The 19,455-nt window shown below is 43.4% G+C and overlaps 1 protein-coding gene across 16 annotated transcripts in view; it reads right to left on the reverse strand.

The window, feature by feature from the left end:
* Positions 1-18,924, reverse strand: part of DGKB (diacylglycerol kinase beta) — a 773,939-nt gene extending 755,015 nt beyond the window's left edge. For 4 of the 16 annotated variants that reach the window (XM_051832536.2, XM_070059385.1, XM_070059383.1 and 1 more), the window contains exon 1: positions 18,336-18,923. The gene's annotated coding sequence lies outside the window, so the exon portion shown is untranslated. Of the gene's footprint in view, positions 1-17,989; positions 18,252-18,335 lie in introns of those variants that run through there. The other 12 variants (XM_070059387.1, XM_070059386.1, XM_051832538.2 and 9 more) reach the window with 9 other exon arrangements.
* Positions 18,925-19,455: the final 531 nt, after the last annotated feature.

Raw genomic sequence — 19,455 nt, forward strand, 5'->3', positions numbered from 1 at the left:
CAGATTAATAGCAAGAGTACAGTCAAGTAAAATTTAGGAGATTGAAATAACCTGGCAGGGGCAGAAATGTGAAGAAAGAGAAAAATGTGAGAGAAAACAGACAGAAAGTCAACAGATGGCATTTGCCTAAAACACAGAATAAAAGCAGATATGGGGAACAGGATGCACTTCAAGATGGTGGAAATGTCAACCCAGACAGGAGAGTTTGGAGTACTGTGGGAGATTCAGTTTTGACACTATTCCAGAGGTATCAGTAGAATACATAGAAAATGCTAGAAAATCTAGTAGGCAGATTAGAATAGCTGAAAAATGCCTCAAACCCACCATGATGAAAGTGGATTCATTAGAAGCAATAAAGTAAGAGCAAGCAGCAGAATGCTTCCTCGGCCCAACGCACCAGCTCCCCCACTGCATGGGCCCAAGCCTAAAGGTCCTTCTTGACTTCTCTGCCTCATCTCAAAGACTCCTTCCAGACCCGCTGATATCTGTCAATTCCATGTCAAAAACATCACAGAATGTCACCATTCTCACCATTTATATCAGCCTCACCCCAGCCTAACATAGCCACCCATTTCTGTACCTCCAAGCCTGGCTGACTGCCTACCGACTCCCTTGCAGCTGACCTCAAATCCATCCTATATGTTTCAGGGAGAGCAATATCATCATCGCCACAGATGAGCCTGGCCACAAAGACTCACCTCCCTCTGCCCCTCGGTTCCTTCCAACACTCCCAAGTCAAACACAAAACAGTCTCGCCACCTGATTTCCGCTGCATCTCACAGCCAGTCCAGCCAGAATGGACTTCTTTCAGCCCTGAAACTTGCCTTGTGAGAACGTTTTTAATGCAATTTCATCTTTTCTTTATTATCTCGTTAATTCTGACTCATCTTTTAGACCTCAGTTTGCAAATTCTTCAAAAAGCCTTTTATACCCTCTAGAGTGGGTCAGACAACACTGTTATATTTAGAACATTTTGAATGTGATTTCCAATTTGTGGGTGTGCTTATTGCATTTGCTTTCTCTTCATGTCAATGACAATTCACACTGTAATCTGCTTTGATCAGGATTCTGTTCCACCATCCCACCAAATCCATGCCTTTCAGGTCAGCAAAGCCTACCTTTTTCCATTCAGTGGTCATTCCACTGTGATATTTGTGGTACCCCTCAGTAGCAACTGATGCATTTCAATAGGTGTTTCTTCTTTTTTAAAAAAATTAATTAATAACTCTATTTATTTGAATGGCAAAGAGACAGAGACACAGAAAGAGAGACTTCACATCATCTAATGAACTCCCTAAATGACAGCAACAGCCAGGTTGGGCCAGCCTAAAACCAGTAACCTGGAATTCAATTCAACTCTCCCACGTGAGTGGTAACCTGAGCCATCATCTGCTGCCTCCCTTGGTGTTCATCAGCAGGAAGTGGGAATTAGAAGTGAAGCTGGGAACTAAAGGCAGGCACTCTGATACCAGTGTCCCAAACTGCAGTTTCTTAATGATTGTTGTTATTTATTTGATCGGCAGGGCGTGGCGGGTATGGAAGAGAAAGACACAAAGAAAAAGAGATATTCCATCCATCTGATCACTCCCCAAATGGCTGCAATGATCAAGGGCAGGCCAGGAGGAAGTCTAGAGCCAGGAACTTCATCAGCTTCTCCCATGTGGATACGAGAGATTCAAATCTTGAAATATCTTCCACCGTCTCCTAAGTGAATTAGCAGGGAACTGGATCAGAAGCAGAGCAGCGAGGACATAAATGGTCCCTCAGATATGGGATGCTGGCGTCACAAGTAGAAGCTTAACCTACTGCACCACGCCAGCCCAACAGGCAGTGTCTTATCCACTAAGCCAAAAGCCTGCCCTGGGCCTTTCTTCTTGAAACATGGGTGCACGTGGCATATAGCACAGTGCATTCGCTTGACTTTCTTTTGCTTCCCTTTCTCAGTTCTCTGCAGACTCCTCCCTTCTTACCCAGCACAAAAAGTTGGTGCAGCTGAGGCCCGACCTTGGACCCTCTCTGTGTACACTCAGTCACTGGGTGATGTTTCCAGGCCCCAGGTCTAGACAACACTCCCATATTCTCATCTCTATCCACTCCCCTTCATCTCAGCCTCATGTATCCAAACCATTTCCCATCCACCACTGGGATATCTTATAGGCACTCCAAATAGAACATGCCCATAGAAGAATGAGACATATTTAAAAAAAAATCTAAATTAGCACATTATGTAAAGTAGCACCCACTCTCTACTCCTTTTCCTCTTGCTATTTATTTTTTCCTTGTCATATATAAAGTTTTATTTCATATTTAATTTCTACATTCTATATCCTTCAAGAAAATATAAGTTTTTGAATATACTATTTTGTCCTGCATTTCCAATGCCTAGAATAGAACCAGAATTGAGAAGTTGTTTCAAATACACTTGTTAAGTCAAATAACAGGTAATTAATATCAACACTGTCACTAAACTGAAAACTCAATGGGAACAGAAACTGCTTATGTGTTTGACTAGCATTGTTTCTCCAGTGCCTTGCTAAATGTCATTTGACTATTTCAATAAATAGAAGTAATGCCAGTTTAGTGAGCCTTCCCAAAGGAAAAAGAGGATGGAGTTGCAACAAGGAGTAAAGCCATCAAAAATCCTAAGAGTGGAGAGGGTGCTACCATGTAGCAGGTTAAGCTGCCACTTAGGATCGCTGCATCCCATATTAGAGTGCCAATTCAAGTCCCAGCTCCTCTACTTCCAATCCAGTTCCCAGATGGAGTTCCAAGTTCCTGGCTTTGGCCTGGTCTAGACCTTGGCTGCTGTGAGTATTTGGGGAATGAGTGAATCAGTGGATAGAAGATGTCTCTCTCTCTCTCTCTCTCTCTCTCTCTCTCTCTCTCTCTCTTTTCTACCTCCTCTGCCATCCTGCCTTTTAAGTACATGAAAAAGAATAAATATTTAAAAAATGGCAAGTGTGAGCTTGAGCAAATTGATGCAAGGTAAGTGCATTTGACAAGTAGGAAATTATTAATACATGTTAAGGCCAATTGAAGTGTTGTGCATGTTGATGGCAGATCATAACTGAATAAGGAATCAGTGCAGACGCACAGAAACAGAAGCTCCAATGTTAGACCCAGTACAGCAGGCATCATCCGTAACACTGGGTTCCTCTCCTTTCCTCTGCCAGGGCTGCAATATTTTGCACTTAAAGAGACATCCTCCACATTGGGTATCTCAATCCTAACACACTGGCCCTCTTCATTTCTATCTCAGTGTGAATGGGGAGCCATGTGTCTGACCACCGTAAGGATGGAGTTTTATTTAGAATACATTACATTATGCAACTGGAATTTGGTGTCGTGGTTAGGATGCCATCTGGGACATCAGCATCCTGCATTGTGGGGCTGGATTTGAGTCCCAGCTCCACTCCTGATTCCGGTTTCCTGGTAACACAGACCCTGGGAGGCAAGTGGCGGCTCAAGTACATGGATCCCCGTCACCCATGCAGGAGATATGAATTAAGTTCCTGGTTCATGGATTCAGCTTGGCCCAACCCCTACTGTTGTGGATATGTGGGCATTTGGGGAGCAAACCAGCAGATGGAAGACCTCTCTCTCTCTCTGTCTCTCTTACACTCTCTCTTTCAAATAAATAAAATAAATATTAATAAAAGAAAATAAAAGCCATTGGTAGACCTAAAGGCGAGTTAAAACTAGAATACAAACAAAGACTGAATAATCTAGGGCCACTTGCTTATTCTGCAAATTCCCTGTTGACTGGTTTCTGTTTTCATCTTGGTGTAAAGAAGCTTTAAAGTTTTGGGAACAGTGAGGGCAGAGATAGCTCTGAAGCTAAGTTTTAAAGATGTCGTAAGCCTTTGAGTCCTCTTATATTGAAACAGGAAATAAATGTAAATACTCAGTAAGTGCAATGTCAGAATTTTTCTCAGCATAAGCATTGCGAAAACATTCAGCAAGACTGTAAAGCTTGCATCTTGGTGGGTATGGCCTGAATAAAAATTGTAGCAACCAGGAAATGTGAATTATATGATGCAAAATCAGCAATAAACATTATTTGGTCCCAGCTAGTAAAGACTTTCTCATGATTTACTCTAAGCTGTGGAGAACAATGCAGCTAATTCAGGATCTAGCATTGTAAGAATGAGAACCATGACCTAGCCAGGTTCAGCACCCACTTTGTTTTACTAATTCACCAGCAAGTGCCCCTGGCAATGAACAAACCTGCAATTAAGAATGCAGTTTTGTTTTATTCCACACAATGGGAATTCCTGAGCCCATCTCAGCTTGCTATGCAGAGGGAGGCCTTCTCCAAGTCTACAAAGTGCAGAACCAGAGACTCTGATCCTTTGCAGGAGTGGGGAATGTCCGACCCAGAGCCCTTGGAATCATCTGCTCCGTCCCTGCACAGGTAATCCCAGGCAGGAATCAGAATTCAAAAAATTTACAGCACAGCTGATTCTCAAGTGGAAAATATTGTATGTTATAAAGATGGAAATAGCCCTTGGCACTAAAGAAGGTTCCCCACCCCTGCCAGCCATGTGGACACAAAGCCAGGGGCTGACTCCATGCCTTTTGGTGCAGCCTCATAGTGCACCATAGCCAAAAATTTCTGGGTCTTATGTTATTGTGCTCCTGAGCCTGGCTACAGCTGGTCACCAACTCCACTTGGAAAGGAGATGGGAGATGGAAGAAGCAGCTCATTGTGCAAATCAGCACTCAGTTTAGGAAACTGGAACTGCATAGCCAGCTAGAGGAGAACAGTATTCCTAGGTAGTAATGAGTCACCAATGGTTTAGTTGCTGTATTGAAAAGAAAAAGAAAAATGTCTCAGGGATAAATTAATAGTTCAGTCTCTTCAATCTAGAGGCTGAAAGAAAGAGTCCTAAAATAAGGATCTAAGATCATACTGCAGACAAAACAAGAACATAGGACCAGTGGAATCTGGACAGCCTAAGACAAAGGGAAGCTTGACTCTGCTGAGCTGGATACTATCTTCAGCACGGACTATTAAGGAAATCTTTTCTCCAGACTTAAAATCAGTTTTCAGTCGTTTTCCTGTTTGGCCTGGAAAAAAATATCATCCATGAATACATTAACCTGTTTCAGTGATGTCTAAAACCAACAAAAAAGAGGAAAAGCCAAATATATATGCATTAAAAATACATGAGCTTATCAGCATCTGCTTAATTACAAAATCCAATGTAATTCCCCAATCTGGGAGTCTTCTCACTTCACAAAGACTGCATTTCCTTGTGAAGCTATCCTTTCAAAGTCCCACAGATGGAATTAATGAGGGCACATGCTATATTGTATTCCAGACCAAACAGCTGAGTATAATATTTTTAGGTCATGGCTAACCTTATTTATGTTGCTTAGGTAAAATGACATAGAAAAGAAATTTTAAAAATTCAAAGGCTATTCCAGGGTCACTCTCAATCTATGATTTTGGAAGCTGCACATAAATGAAAATGTACACTTGCAAAATAGAGTATTGCTGGGAATGTATTTATCAGAAGCTAAGGTCTGATAAATATCACCCCTCCCCCCCCCAAATGCCTTCATTTACCTCATTAGGTGACATTTGCTTCCACGGCAAGAATCTCAGAGACAAGATAGGGTTAAAGGCAATCAGGCACCTGAAAAAGAGGACTGCCACTCCTGAACCAACCTTGGAATCATGATTAAAAACCCTCAGTAAGCATTTTTCACACTTCTTATAATGTTTGTTGCGGCTGAGAAAATATTTTCTCTCTGTTACTGTTGGCACATCATCATTTAAATGTGACTCTGAGAAAGTGACAAAGCACTGGGAGAGTAGACCAGGTTATCATCTGTTTTTTTTCCCATATATTTGACCTCTGAGCCTTCTGTTTGCTTCCTTTGAGCTCTAAAAGTCTCAATGACTGCTCTTGTCAAACACTGAAAATAACCCTCATCCTTCCCCTTCTTTACATCCAGGTTCACAATCTGACTGCCAATAATCAATTCACAGAATGTCTGTCAAGGCAAAAAAAAAAAAAAAAAAATCCCTAAATCTACTTTAAGCTGGTAAAACTGGAGGAATGCAGCTCCCATCACGATACTTAGTTAAATTAAGAATAATCTCTTTCTCTCAAAAACAGAATAACATGACTGAATATTATCTCAAGAATAGGCAACAGACGTGTTACTCTTGAGTACCAGGAAGATATCACCTTAAAGGGCGTGGATTGGTTCAGAATTGGTTCTACTTCTACGGGGACCCTAAGAGCAGGTACCTTGTATTTCACAGGATGACAGAGATGCATCCTCACCTATTTAGCACAGTAGACTACAGGCTGACCCAAAGAGGTGCTCATTCCCAATCATTTATTGGTCAGGTATTATTTGAGGTAATAGTTTCATGCCAGGTATTGTTGTGAAGTAAAATTAAAAAGAACAGAGGCATCATGAGAGTGCAAGTGAGGTAAAAAAGCAGAAGCATCAAGAGTACTTGGGGTGCAGAGAATGGAGTGGAAATAGGCATTGCCATTGCACAGATGAAGAGGGACCATGTTAGGATGCTCTGTCTGAGGGCAGTGGATGCAGAAAAGATGGTTGGAAATGGGGCTACAGTTTTGTAAATAGTAATCATTTTTAAATTAAAACCCAAATTTAATCCCATGTTTAAATGCCATTGCCAAAAATATTTTAAAAAGTCACAATGAGAAAGAGGTTATAATATTCAGGATGTCTGTATGTGGCACAGCTTTATGACAATGTTGCTGTGGGAATGGAAAGGAAACCAAACACGAGCACTTAGAGAAATTACCAGAGTCAGACTGAGATGGAAGATCACAAATTTATTATGACACCAGTTTTCATGCTTTTGGTTTTTGATTTTTTTAAATAGCATTCAACACCCTAAGTGAGAAGCAAAGCCAAATTGCTCCTTTGATTTTGCCAGCTATAAAATGGAAGAATAGTACAAATAAATAAAGATTTGGGGTTCTTGTCTGGACAATAAGGAGAGGAAGGATGAAAAAAGTCACTGAACAAAACGATGTGTCCAGTTACTGGAGGTTGGTAGCAGATAAAAGAGCAATGGGACTGTTGTATCGCATTTCGTGATTTCAAGGGTGAAGTTCTACGTGATACAAAGATCCTGAATGGCACCACAACAATGTTTAACATGAACTATACTGGAATACCAATGGAGGTAAGGTGACAAAAAAGTTTCTGTCATGAGGGTTGAATGGCCAACCCACACAACTTAACCAAGCCTAACAATGACAGGAAAAAGAGATGCAGAAATATGCCCCTCCAGTTTGCTGAATCGGAAGCAGTAATAAGGAAGGTATTAGGTGATAGCAAGGGATAGATGGTGTTAGTATAAAAGTCAAAGCAAATAAAACAATCAATTTCGGTTAAACTCTGTGTCTGCTATGCCACATTCCACGCAGTGGAATACAGTCATGCATTGGCATAAACTTATATCCATGTAAACTCATGAATGTCTATTGAAATAGCCTTCCCAATTTTGCCTAGGTCATAGCACAAGCAGCTCTGCTCAATAAACTTTTTAACTTTAACCAAAAGTATCGAATTTTCTCCACTTTGTTCAGACTATACAAAGAAAATTAAAATTCTAGAAATATCCTCCACTTAGCACTAGAAAATCTACACACCTATTCAGACTGCCTTTCCTTCCTTGCTCCCTTTTCTTTTATAGAGGGATCCCTTTTGGTTCAAGTCAATCCATACCCCATAGTCTTGCATGATGTTCAATCCCACATTCTTAGCTATCCTTCAAACACCCCTTTTCTCTTTGTATTTTAAAGTCACTCTCCACTTCTCAGAGATGTTTAAATGTGCTTTAAAAACTCCCATCACAGGAAAAAGGCTTCTTCAAGCTTCAATTATTCTCCAAAAACAGCTTTCTTTCTTTAAGCCTTCATAGATGAACCCTGTCAATGAGTCACTCTTTTTCCATTTCCTGAACTCCTACTCATTCAACACATTTTCATCTGAGTTTCACCCCCATAACTCCAGCAGTACATGTTAGTCAAGATCACCAACGGTATCTGTGTTCAGACAAAAGGGATATTTTTCAGTCCTCATCTAAATTAACCTCTCATCAACATTCGTGTCTTTCTTACAGGACACTTTCTCTGGTCTTTAAAAGGTCACCAATTTCAGCCACTATGTTATTCCTCCTCTATGACAATTCATTTTCATTCCTTGCAAACTTGTCCACTCTAATAATCTCTAAAAAATATTGGGATACATCAAAATTTATTCCTAAACTATCTTCTTTTTCACTATGTTATTTTCCCAGGGATTCTTATCTGTGCCAAAGGCTTCAGTGTCTACTCTACTGCCGAATTTATATATCTCTTTCCTGGTTCTTTCCTGGTTTATTCTCATCTCTTTACTCCTATAGCCAACTTGTCACTCAATAGTCACTCCTGGATATGTGAGAGGAATATTGGTTTTCAAAGAAGGGTCAGAGAACAATAATACCTGGATACAATATTATAAATGCTTTTATTGTCCTGGACACAGTATTGTAAGTGCTTTTATAGCCCTTTATGAAATAAATGCCTAGTTTTCCCTCAAGACCCAACTTGAATTCTAAATGACCTAATTAATTCTTTGGTCTCTTGCTCTTCCCATCTACTAGAACAACATGAGCTTGTTTACCTTGCTGCATATAGCCCAGAGCATCACAGTTTATAATCAATGAGATTTCCCCAATCCTCAATTTAGAAACTTCTCAATGTCAGGGTTCAGTTCTATTCATAATTTTCTTTCCCAAATCTACGACTCTGATGCATAATAGGTGCTCATGATTTTTAAATGAAGAATTGAATGCTGAGACCAGTACATCCTAAACTATACTCTAGGGCTTTCAAAGATATATTAACAGATGCTCCCAGAAGGAGAGATTCTGTGATTAAATAAGGTCAGGGAAGTCTGAACTAAATCCCACTCCTGGAGACTCCAAACACATATTACATCTGAAGGATGATAGTAAGTCCTAAAATAGAAGATGATTTAATTGCATTTAATGATTAAATGAAGAAAGGACTTTAGTTTTAAGATACACATTAGCATCCCTCAAAAAGTTTTCCTTATATTTTTCCATGGTTTGGGTTTTTAAAGATTCCTTAAACTGTTTTCAAAAATTCATTTGAGAGAGAGCACATTCACTTCCATCCACTGGTTCATTCCCCCCAAATGCCTAGAATGGCTGGTAAGACCAAAACTGAGAGTTGGGGACTCAATCCATATCCTCCAATTGGGTGCTAAGGAACCCAGGGTCTGCATTAGCAGGAAGCTGGAGTCAGGAGTCAAGGCTGAATTTAAGTTCAGGCACACCAGTGAGGGACATGGGCACCTTTACTGCTGGGCTAAATGCCTGTCCTACTAGTTAGTATCTTAACTCATTGGAGTCAGCAACACAGATGTTAAGGAACCAAAATGCATGGCACATTCTCTTAGTCCAGGATCCTCCCTGATGGTAAGACACAGATGTTAATTCAATTCCTCTGATGTACCTTTGATGCTTTTTAGTGGAGAAGATACTTTGCTTCTACTATTAAACATGCATCAAATCTAATGGATCCTTGTTGTTTTATTTCCTCACAAAGTCGCTAACTTCAAGAATCAAAGGGCATATCTAACCACACAGAACAGCAGTATTAGTACAGCCTCACTCATCATTTCATTTGTTTCTGTTCTTTCAAAAGTGCTCTGATAAAGATAACATCATCACCTACGCATCCAATTCACCACCAGCCAGCAGGTAGCTTGGATGATAGGAGCGTTAATATCTCCCAAAAACAATTTTTCCACTTTCACAATGTGCTGTCTAGTGGAGTTTAGCTAGTCTATTCAAGACCAGCAGCTCCAAACATAACAGTCCCCCTGAGAATGGCTTTTATGCTGGGCTTTTCTTTAACTGGTGACAGGGAAGAAACCCCTAATTTGCCAAATAGAAAACCCCAAGATACGCCATGGCAAACAACATTATGTAACAACTGAGAACCCCTCCTGGTGATCAGGGCTCTGCTTAAGAAGACAGGAAAGCAGAGTGACTCATCAGCTTGTGTGCTCTTTCTCGAATCTAGTAATTTGGGACCAGTGCGGGGAAGTTACAAGTTGTTAATGTGCAGCTCAAAATGACAAGCAGAAGTTACTAAGCAACATTACGCACTCCCGTTTTCCTAACCCTTAAAAGCTGAATAACGCTGTGAAAGGTAAAGGCAGAAGCAATGTGGGAGGCATGTTTTTGAGTGAATGGAAACGCCTTGCTTGATAATTCTAAAACTCTGAATCACCAAGAGTCCATTTGTCTTGGATTTCAGGATTACTTCAGGTGTATAACATTACCTCTCCTACTCCCAGCCACCTCTGACACTCACTGTCAACCACACAGACCAGATTTAGAAGAGAAACAAAGGATTTGGGGAAGGGCAGGAGTGGCCCCTAGGAGTCTTGAAACCCGAATATTCCTGCAGGGACAGGACCCTCTGCCCTTCCTCACGGATCCTCTTTGCCTGACTCCCAGCACTGGGACAACAGCAGCGGCACGTCAGATGCTTTCTTCCTTGTGTGGCTGTGTTTGCTGCTTTTGTTCTGCTCCACAGAGGTGGGGACTCTGTGGAGGACCTGTGTGCTGTAAGTCCTCTTTCTTCACCAACTCACATGGTGCAGCCCCTCAATGCCAAAGTCGCAACAGGATTCTGGAATTTGGTGTTAGCACTTCTGTCTCTTAAGATGACAGTTTTAATATCTCTATTTGAAAGGGAGAGACAGAGAGATAGAGAGAGAATCTTCCATTTGCTGGTTCACTCACCAAATGATTACAATAACTGGGGCTGGACCAGGACAAAGGCTGGAGCCTGGAATTCCTTCTGCATCTCCCATAATGAGCTACAGGAACCCAAGTCCCTGGGTCATCTTCTGCTGCTTTCCCAGGTGCATCAGCAGGGAGCTGCATCAGAAGTGGAGCACCTGTGACTACAACGGACACTCTGACATGAAATGCCAGCGTTGCAGGTGGGGATTTATCCCACAGCATCATCTTAAACTTTTCAGAAATATCTGGCGATTACTTAAAATCCCCAACACACACACACACCAAGTGAGGCAGAACAAGTGAGAATTTCCCAGGCCTTATTCCTCTATTTCATTAAGGAACCAGCAAAGGAATTCCTTGGTCAAAAGCCAAGAAAAAACACCGTTTTATATTCTCTGTCTCAGCAAAGCAAGTTGCTGAGTAAACCACAAACTCATCTTCTCTGTCTGCAGCTCTGTTTTCAGGTCAAGGACCCCATTTTGCTTTCCCACAGCACCTGTATTTCTGCTACCTTTCCAGTTCACATCCTTTGAAGGGAGTAAGAGTCACATCTTCTCAGCATGTTTGGGTACAAACAACAAAGCAATCACAGGGAGCACCACAGAACCTTATTTTGTATATTAAATGGATGATAACCACAACTGTGTATCACACATTAATATCACGGGGAAAAACAAAAGATCTCTCACTCTGACTTCAAAGTAAGGGAAAGACAAAGTTTTTAAGGGTTATTTGGATATGGGAAGTTTAAATGTGTTATCTATTTTATGCATGTTAGCGGTTTCTTCTTTTTTGTAGTTCAATAAAACCATTTGGGCAAACTAAGAAGCAATGTGGACCCTATACAGAGACTTATTATTATAATATCTAAGTAATTTTATGAGTTTCATAAAATATCTTTATTAATAAATAACCAAAGTGAAGATTTTAGATTTAATTGCAACATTTTATTTACTATTAACACTTTACTCTTTATCTGAAACAACATTCCAACCAAATTAAAAAAAAAATCAAGCAGCCAAGCTGAGTATTTTTGAGTGTTTATTATTGTGAATTTAGTTGTTCGTGTATGACTACATCATGTAATTCTTTTTTTTTCTCAGTGGTAAACACACTACCAAAGTTTAAGGCAGCACAATAATGGAGTGTGCACCTGACAGACCAGGTGGGCATCTCAGTAAAGAATTCAGAGCCCCATCTGCATTCAGCTTTCATGCACGTTGGGTGTGGGTCTTCTTTCTCCTCCTCCATTCCCTTTCTGGAATACTGCTGCGTGGAGGGCTTTTTGGGAGTGGAACCCCTCCCAGAACTTTACAGTAGTCTCCTTGGTAAAGTGCAGATGAGAGTCCCCTAAGGTGCCCCTGGAGAAGGCTGGGAGGGACTCAACCAGGTTACTGAACGAAGGCAGAAGGCAAGAATTTCGACATAAAAATGCTGGTTTGCTTCCAAGCTTGCTTCCCTGTCCCATCACACAGCAATTCCCTGTTACGCTTTTGGCCCCTGGCAAACACATAGGCTCATGTCTACGTAGCCACCTCACATTCACCCCTTAACAGGAGTAATCTTCTGGAGGTAACATGGATGAAGGTCCATCTGCTGAATCTTCTTCAGTGCTGACTCACAGGCGTGCATTTGTTATGGGGATTCTTCTCTTACTACAGATCCTACACACTACATAATTTCATGAAGTGGATTCCATTTTTTCTTATCTATATCTTCCAAGAGGAAATCTAAAGCATAGAACTTAAGTTACTTGCTCACGGTCATCCAAGGACTAAAGCCCAGGCAGTTTGAATGAACAGAGTAAGTTACAATCCTCACAACGTGGTTCCTAAGGACAAATGATGCAATTCAAATAAGCTTCTTTGCATATCGAGAAATTACACCTGGGGTTGATTTGTTCTCACCCTCATCTCAACTCCATCTCATCATGAACAATCAACACCATACAACCCGGAAAGGAACAGAAAGTACAGAGCAAGGCCCAGCAGCTGCCCTGGGTCACCTTACACTGAGTTACTCTGTTGATGGGAGTCTGAAGACATTTTAAAAACTATCACATTTCTCACTCCAGCTGTTCCTTGCCTGATTATAAAACTTGTTTGATGACTGATTCGTATAGACTGAAAGGATAATAAAATACAGTGATTGGACCTAAGATGATACTTTTAAAAGTATCTGGAAAACCTTATGTGATTTCAAGCTCATATAGTGCACATTTGATAATGCTTAAATAACTACTAAATGACATTATAAAATAATTAAAAATGAGAATTCAAATTCTCATATAGACTGAAAATGCCTTTTTGGGAAGGAGCGAGGCATTGACATTTTCCCCATGAACCATTATTTCATTCGTCTCTAATGGTAGGGATGTATTGAAATACACTTCACTAGTAGCCAGCCATGACTATAAACTAAAATCTACTAAGGTATTTTTCCTCAAAGGACATAAGAGTCCAAGAAACAATTTAAAAAGCACCATTCCACAGCAAGAAAATATCTTTAATGAACAACTTATAATAATATTTGCTTTTTCCCTTAACACCAGAAATGAGTTATCAATAGAAAATTAAGTTGTGTGATCTGGAATAAATACACCATCTATCACATTCCAAAATATCATTCCTCTCATTCTAAAAATGTAATGTCCCATAGAGTAGCAAATGTGTTTTGAGTGACTGTATAAAAATCGTGGGTTCTAGTTATTACAATACACTCTCTGGCTCAGATCTCATAGCTTGCATGTGCAAGAGAAGTCTCTAGACTCTTTGGATAAAGGCTCAACACTGTGGAAGTAAGACTATAATCTCTTCAGGGAATGGAATTAAAACCTTGAATTCATTTTATTAAGAGAAGTGTTTATGGAGTTCCAATATTGTATTACATATTGTGCTAACTGTGAAAATTCCAAAGATAAGTAAGGCTTGGTCCCCTTCTTCTTTCTAACAGGTGATTTGAGTGCTCCGTAGAGTATTCAGTAGTGAAGGCAGGCACAAGCAGTCCAGATACAGCTAATGTGTCCTGACACTACAGTGAAAGCCCAAGGGACAACCATGCATCAGGTGAAGCATAGTGTGAGCACAGAGGCATCTGGATGTCAATATATGAATCACAGACTGAGACGCAAGTGTAAACCAACACAGGAGGCACAAAACAGCATAAACTGTAGAGGGCTATGGGAACCCAGTGGCAATTAATAACAGATTTGGGGCTGTTTGTGTAAAAGCCTGGATTTCTGGGTTCAAATTACAGCTCCGTATCTAGCGATTTGTAACCTCAGACAAGTTAGTTAATCCTGCAATTCCTCAAGATGATCTTTTATAAAATAGGACTATGATAATCATAGGACTAGCCCAGTGTCAAGACTAAATGTATAAGCTGCTTATAAAAGTATCTGGCATGTAGTAGGAACTCTGTAAAGTTATTGCTATTGCATTATAACTACAAGAGAAGTACCACCCTTAATAATCAAATCAGATCCAATTTTGTTATCACTCCCACCTAAACTGTTACAAATGGCAAGAATCCAGGCCAACATCCTGAATATATCTGCAAAGCTCAATCATCCCTTACACAACAGCCTGTGGTCCAGAAGCATCCACTTTGCCTAAGGAATACAATCATTGTATTCTGATTTTGAAAGTATGAGCTCTTGCAACCATTGCAACCATCATGACTGGCATGCTGCCAATCAAAAATAATAGGTCAAGGACATTGTGTTTCAAATGTACAATGTCATACAAATTCCCTGTTAAAAGGCAAATCATTCGTTTCAAATTGTTGACTCAGATAATACTTTAAAAAGAATTTCAGTTGTTTAAATTTAGCATGCTGAGAAAGACCAATCTTAAAATATTGCTTGGCTGTACGCCCACAACATTTTCATTTTATCCCTTGTTAGTGTTTGTCTTCTGTGATAAGAAGACAAGTGACAGTAATTGTGCTAGTCTCCGTAACACTTCACATTTTACCTAAGGAACTATTTTGTTTTAATTCCCACCAGTTAAAGATGGCCTTTAGCTTCCTGGCAAATTTTCAGAATGTGATTTTTGCAAGAACCAGTGAGGTTTCCATGCCCTGTTTTACCTCTTCAGTCATCATCTGGCCTTTTTCCCACAGTTTTCTTTGAATCGTTATTTCTCCTCTTTAAAAAAAAAAATCATGTACAGGAGATTATCTGAAGACAAGTATAATCTAATTTTCATCATCAGACCTTACAACTATTTCAAGGGATGTTTCAAGTCTGTGCCCTTTCCTTGACCTAAAAGATTCCCACCCCACACACAGCCTAAAGAGTTTGTGTGAGTGACGCTTCAGCCAAAGAATCTGGACATAATTTTACACTGGCCTCCCACCCCAAGCTCCCCTTTTTCTATCCATCCTTCTACGTCTTCAGATCTCCCAGTTTCTCTCCTCCCATATTAACTCCACCATCTTCCTTCCTGGCAACAGTCCAGCATCATTTCCACAGTCTGTGGAGCCAAAGCAGAACTTGAAATTGGAATGCTGAGTGCACCAAGTTTGTTGTTATCTGGAGTCAATTTCAGTTCCACTTAAGGTAGATCCAATCTCGGATATCATCAGAGCAGGGAGATCTCTGATAACTGATCTAAAAGTGAACCACTCACCACCCACAGCATCCACACTTTGGTAAGTTCTCACCTAATGCATAATAGAGTATCACTGCAATAAACAAGCAGCAAAGCCATTAAGACTTTGTCCCCCTGGGAGCTAACCCTACACCATCAGTTACTAAATACACTGCCTCCAGCAACTTGCTTATTCCCTCTGAGGTTTTCTTCTAAACAGAAACAGTCATCGCTAGTCTCATAAATGAGACAACATATTCAAAGCCCTTGACCTAGTACTGTGACTACCACCCTCACACTAATTGCCAGCTCCTCATTCATTATGTGACAGGCAACATCATACATGGGAATAATCCAGAGAGCTGTTGAAGGAGTTGAACCTACTTCATAATCAATAACTAAGGGTGAGTCTGTGCTCTGGACTCTCCGTTGAGGTCAGCTTTTGTGTCAGTGTCCAACAGAAGACAGAAATGGTATAGATAGGAGAGAGGAGATGGGAAGAAGCATCTTCCTGCTTTTTCCTGGTGTTTCTGCCAGGCAGATTCTCCTAGACTGGAGGTGCCACTCCTAAGAGCTTACGGCAATAGTAGCATGCATAAAGACAGCTCTGCTCCTGAGACAGCCAGGAGAAGCATGCAACAAAGGATAATCTGCAAATGTCATTTCAAGCCTGTGTATTGCCTGGTAGACACCATTAGCAGGCAGAATTAGGTTTAGGGACCAGCGGCTATCTTTGGCTTGTCTGGGTACAACTCTTCCTTCCTTCAATAGTGTGCAAGGAAAAGCATGAGTCATAGGATCCCTGCCTAGTTCACACATCATCCCTGCAAACCTCACCAGTGGTTGAAACATTAAAATAGTTGCTTTCTCTCAAAACCGATGGTGAAATCCTCCTCCCCAGACACACTGTGAGATTTGTGGACCAGTAAGACAAGAAAAGCGTGAAACGGAGGCACTGTTTGCAATCCACTTCACCACCGAGTTTCTATCATTACAGGAAGTTCAATAAACTTCCATCAGTGATCTCAGCTCGATTTCCCTTCACTTTAGTTTCAAGCTATAGTCTGTTCCAGGGGATCAGGGGACTCCTTGCTTCTCGTCTTTATATAGAGGTTTCCTTTTTTAATGCAGTCTGAAGTTTTTAATATCCCTCATGCACGCGCTACAATAACAAATATATTCCCTGGACTATATTTTACTCAGTGATTCAGAAAGTCACGTGTGGAACTGATGCACAAATTAGGCCTGTGGAACAGTTTGCCTGTAACAAACTGGGTACTCCAATAATTCCGAAAACATCAAGGAAGCCTTTCTCGCCCGAGAGTCTCAAGATGAGTAGCCAATTAGTCAAAACAATTCAAATCACATCCTGGGCATGCTTTATTTTTAGCAAAATAATGAAGACTGGGTGGATTAGAGAAAGTAATAAAATTGCTAAAGCTGAAATAACAGGCTAAGAGTGGCCCTAGGTCTTCTCTTTTCTCAAGACAGAGTAATTCAGGATTCTCTGCCTTTCACGTCCGTAGTTCCAACAGTTGTGAAGATCCCTCATCCTAGGGAATTTATGCTAGCACTTATGCAAGTGTCCAGACTGAAATCCTGGATTCTGTTTTAGGTAACTTTTTTTTAATACTCTCTCTTAGAGAAAGATGAAGTAGTACAGTACTTTTTCCAATGACTATGTCCAACTAAGTCTTACATCTTTCTGAGTGCCACGCTCCTTTTATTTATGTTCTTCCTCTTGTTCTCAGCCTCCCCCCATCACAAAAACCTGGTCTCTCAGAGGAGAGCTCAGCATTGTGGGGCCATTTCTGCTTTCTTTTCTGGGGCCTTTTGTCTCCTGCCTGCATTCACATTTCTGGGGCCATTGGCTTTACAAAGATCTGTCCCTCCCGAACCTTTTTTTTTTCTTTTTTTCTTTTTTTTTAAAGAGTTGGTTACCTGCAATTTGAGGAACCAGTTAAAGTCGGTTTTCAGAAAGTTTCCTAAACCTTCGTTCTCTGCCCGTGAATGCAAGTGGTGCTTAAGACTCCGTTAAGGGCCCTGGATGTAAGAATCCCAAGAAAAGGCTGCTGAGGGAGAACCCGGGACCCCCGCACCGCCCCGCGCGGACCCTGGGGCTGCCCCAGTGCCGTCGGGGGGCTGCGCACCTGCCCGCGGCCGGCTGCACATGGCTTTCCTCTCAGCCAAGCCGCCAGACTGCTACGCAGACGGGGAAACAACCCTGGACTCAAACTCACGACAACGAACCCGGGTGTGTGGAAACAAAAACCCTGACGGACAGCTCAGCGGCGACTCGGGGAGCAAGTTTCTGGGAAAGAAACCCCGAGTGCGGTCCCCGACCCGCGGCGCACGAGCGCTCTCCACGGCTGCCAACTACGGAGAGGCGCCCGCCAGCCGGGACGCCTCAGCTCTTGGCCCCGGGCGCCGAGAATTCACGGCCCGCTTTCCCAACTTGGCTCTCTCTCCCCCGCGCCGGCCTCGCCGACCCGCAGCCCAGCCGGAACCTCGCGGGCGACCCTCACATACACACGCTCGCGCGCGCGCGCGCGCGCGGGGTCCGACTCACCGCAGTGTGGTGCAGGCGGCGCGGGCCGGGGCCGCGGTCGCCGAGCCCTGGAGCTCCTGCAACTCCGCGGGCAGCCGCCTCCTCAGCGCGCGGCCGACTGCCCGGCACCGGGGGCCCCCAGCAGCCCCGGACCCGCGCCCAACATCTGGCAACTCCGCGGCGGGCGCGAGGGCGTGGCGGGCGGCCCGAGCCCGGCGTCCCCCTCTTTGCCCTCCGCGCTCCCGCGCCTCACTCAGGTCCGCAGCCTCCCGTCCCCCGCGCTGCCGCTGCCGGCACGGCCGATGGACCTATGGCCCCCACGCACGAACCCCGGGCGAGCCGAGCCGAGCCGGCCGGCGGGGAGTACCTGTTGGGGCCGCGCGCTCGTCAGCCGTGTCCCCCGGAGCCCGCGGCGCACATCCAGACGCGGTGGAGACGGCGCGCGTGTGGCGAGGAGGCGGGGACCGGCGCGGCTGCGGGCGGCGGGCGGCGGCGCTGCCTCTCTCTGGCCGCTGCTTCTGCGCCCGCTGCCGGAGCGAGGAGCCAGGGCCTCCCCGCCGCCGGGCCAGACGTGCAGACGCGGCCCCGGGGCTGGGCTGTGATTCCCGGCCCGCTGCTCCCCACGTGCCCCCGCAGGGCTGTCTGCCTCTCCCTCACGCGCTAACTCCAGGCAGTGGCGGCCCCCGGATGAGCCGGCGCCTGCCGGAGCCACTTTCTGCGGGCGGTGGCAGCTGCGCACTCGGCGGCTCCGTTCCACCTAGGTCACCTGCGAGCAGGTGACCGCGGGAGGGTGGGCGGTGGGGACCAAGGAGCGTCCGAAGGGGAAGAGGGAGATGAGGAGGATGCCCTGGAGTCCTGTGTGTTAAGACTAGGACAGTGGGTGCGAAGAAGCTGGGGCGGTCTGTAATCAGTGATTCAAATGGGTGCAGCATCAGCACCCCGCTCACCGGCCTCATTGCAGCTGATCTGTGTGCCCCCGCCCCTTGGGGGCCTGTGTGCTTCCCCCGCCTGAAGCCCACTGCCCCTCTCCATCAGCTGCAGGCTGTGGCGAGCCCCGCTCTCTCCTCTCTCCTCTCTCCCAGCTGGGCGCGCCTTCTCTCACCTAGCTTGTTATCAGCACAGCCTCACCTGGGGACCAGCAGGCAAACTCAGAAGGTCAAGGACGCGCCTCAAGTCCCCAAGGTCGTCCCGTTGAGTTTGCTCGGGCCGTAGTTTGTCTTCAGGTTCTTACTCTGTAGCAGACTGGGGAGTCAGGAACAACCCTCCCTGAACACACACACACACACACACAAATTTAATTGAGTGGCACTTGTAATCCGCTGTCAATCTTCAGTTGCCTGAGCTAAAAATAAGCTTCATTCCTTTTGATGTTATTTGTAATGCACACTTAATTATTTCTGCCTGGCTCTGAGTAGTTTCCTAAGAGTCATGTATTTTTCTTAGTTGATCAGGCTTGAGTAACCAGGGAACACAGAGAAAAAGAAAGC

Source organism: Oryctolagus cuniculus, chromosome 16 (genome assembly GCF_964237555.1).
Source record: "Oryctolagus cuniculus chromosome 16, mOryCun1.1, whole genome shotgun sequence".
In the NCBI taxonomy this organism is placed as follows: domain Eukaryota; kingdom Metazoa; phylum Chordata; class Mammalia; order Lagomorpha; family Leporidae; genus Oryctolagus; species Oryctolagus cuniculus.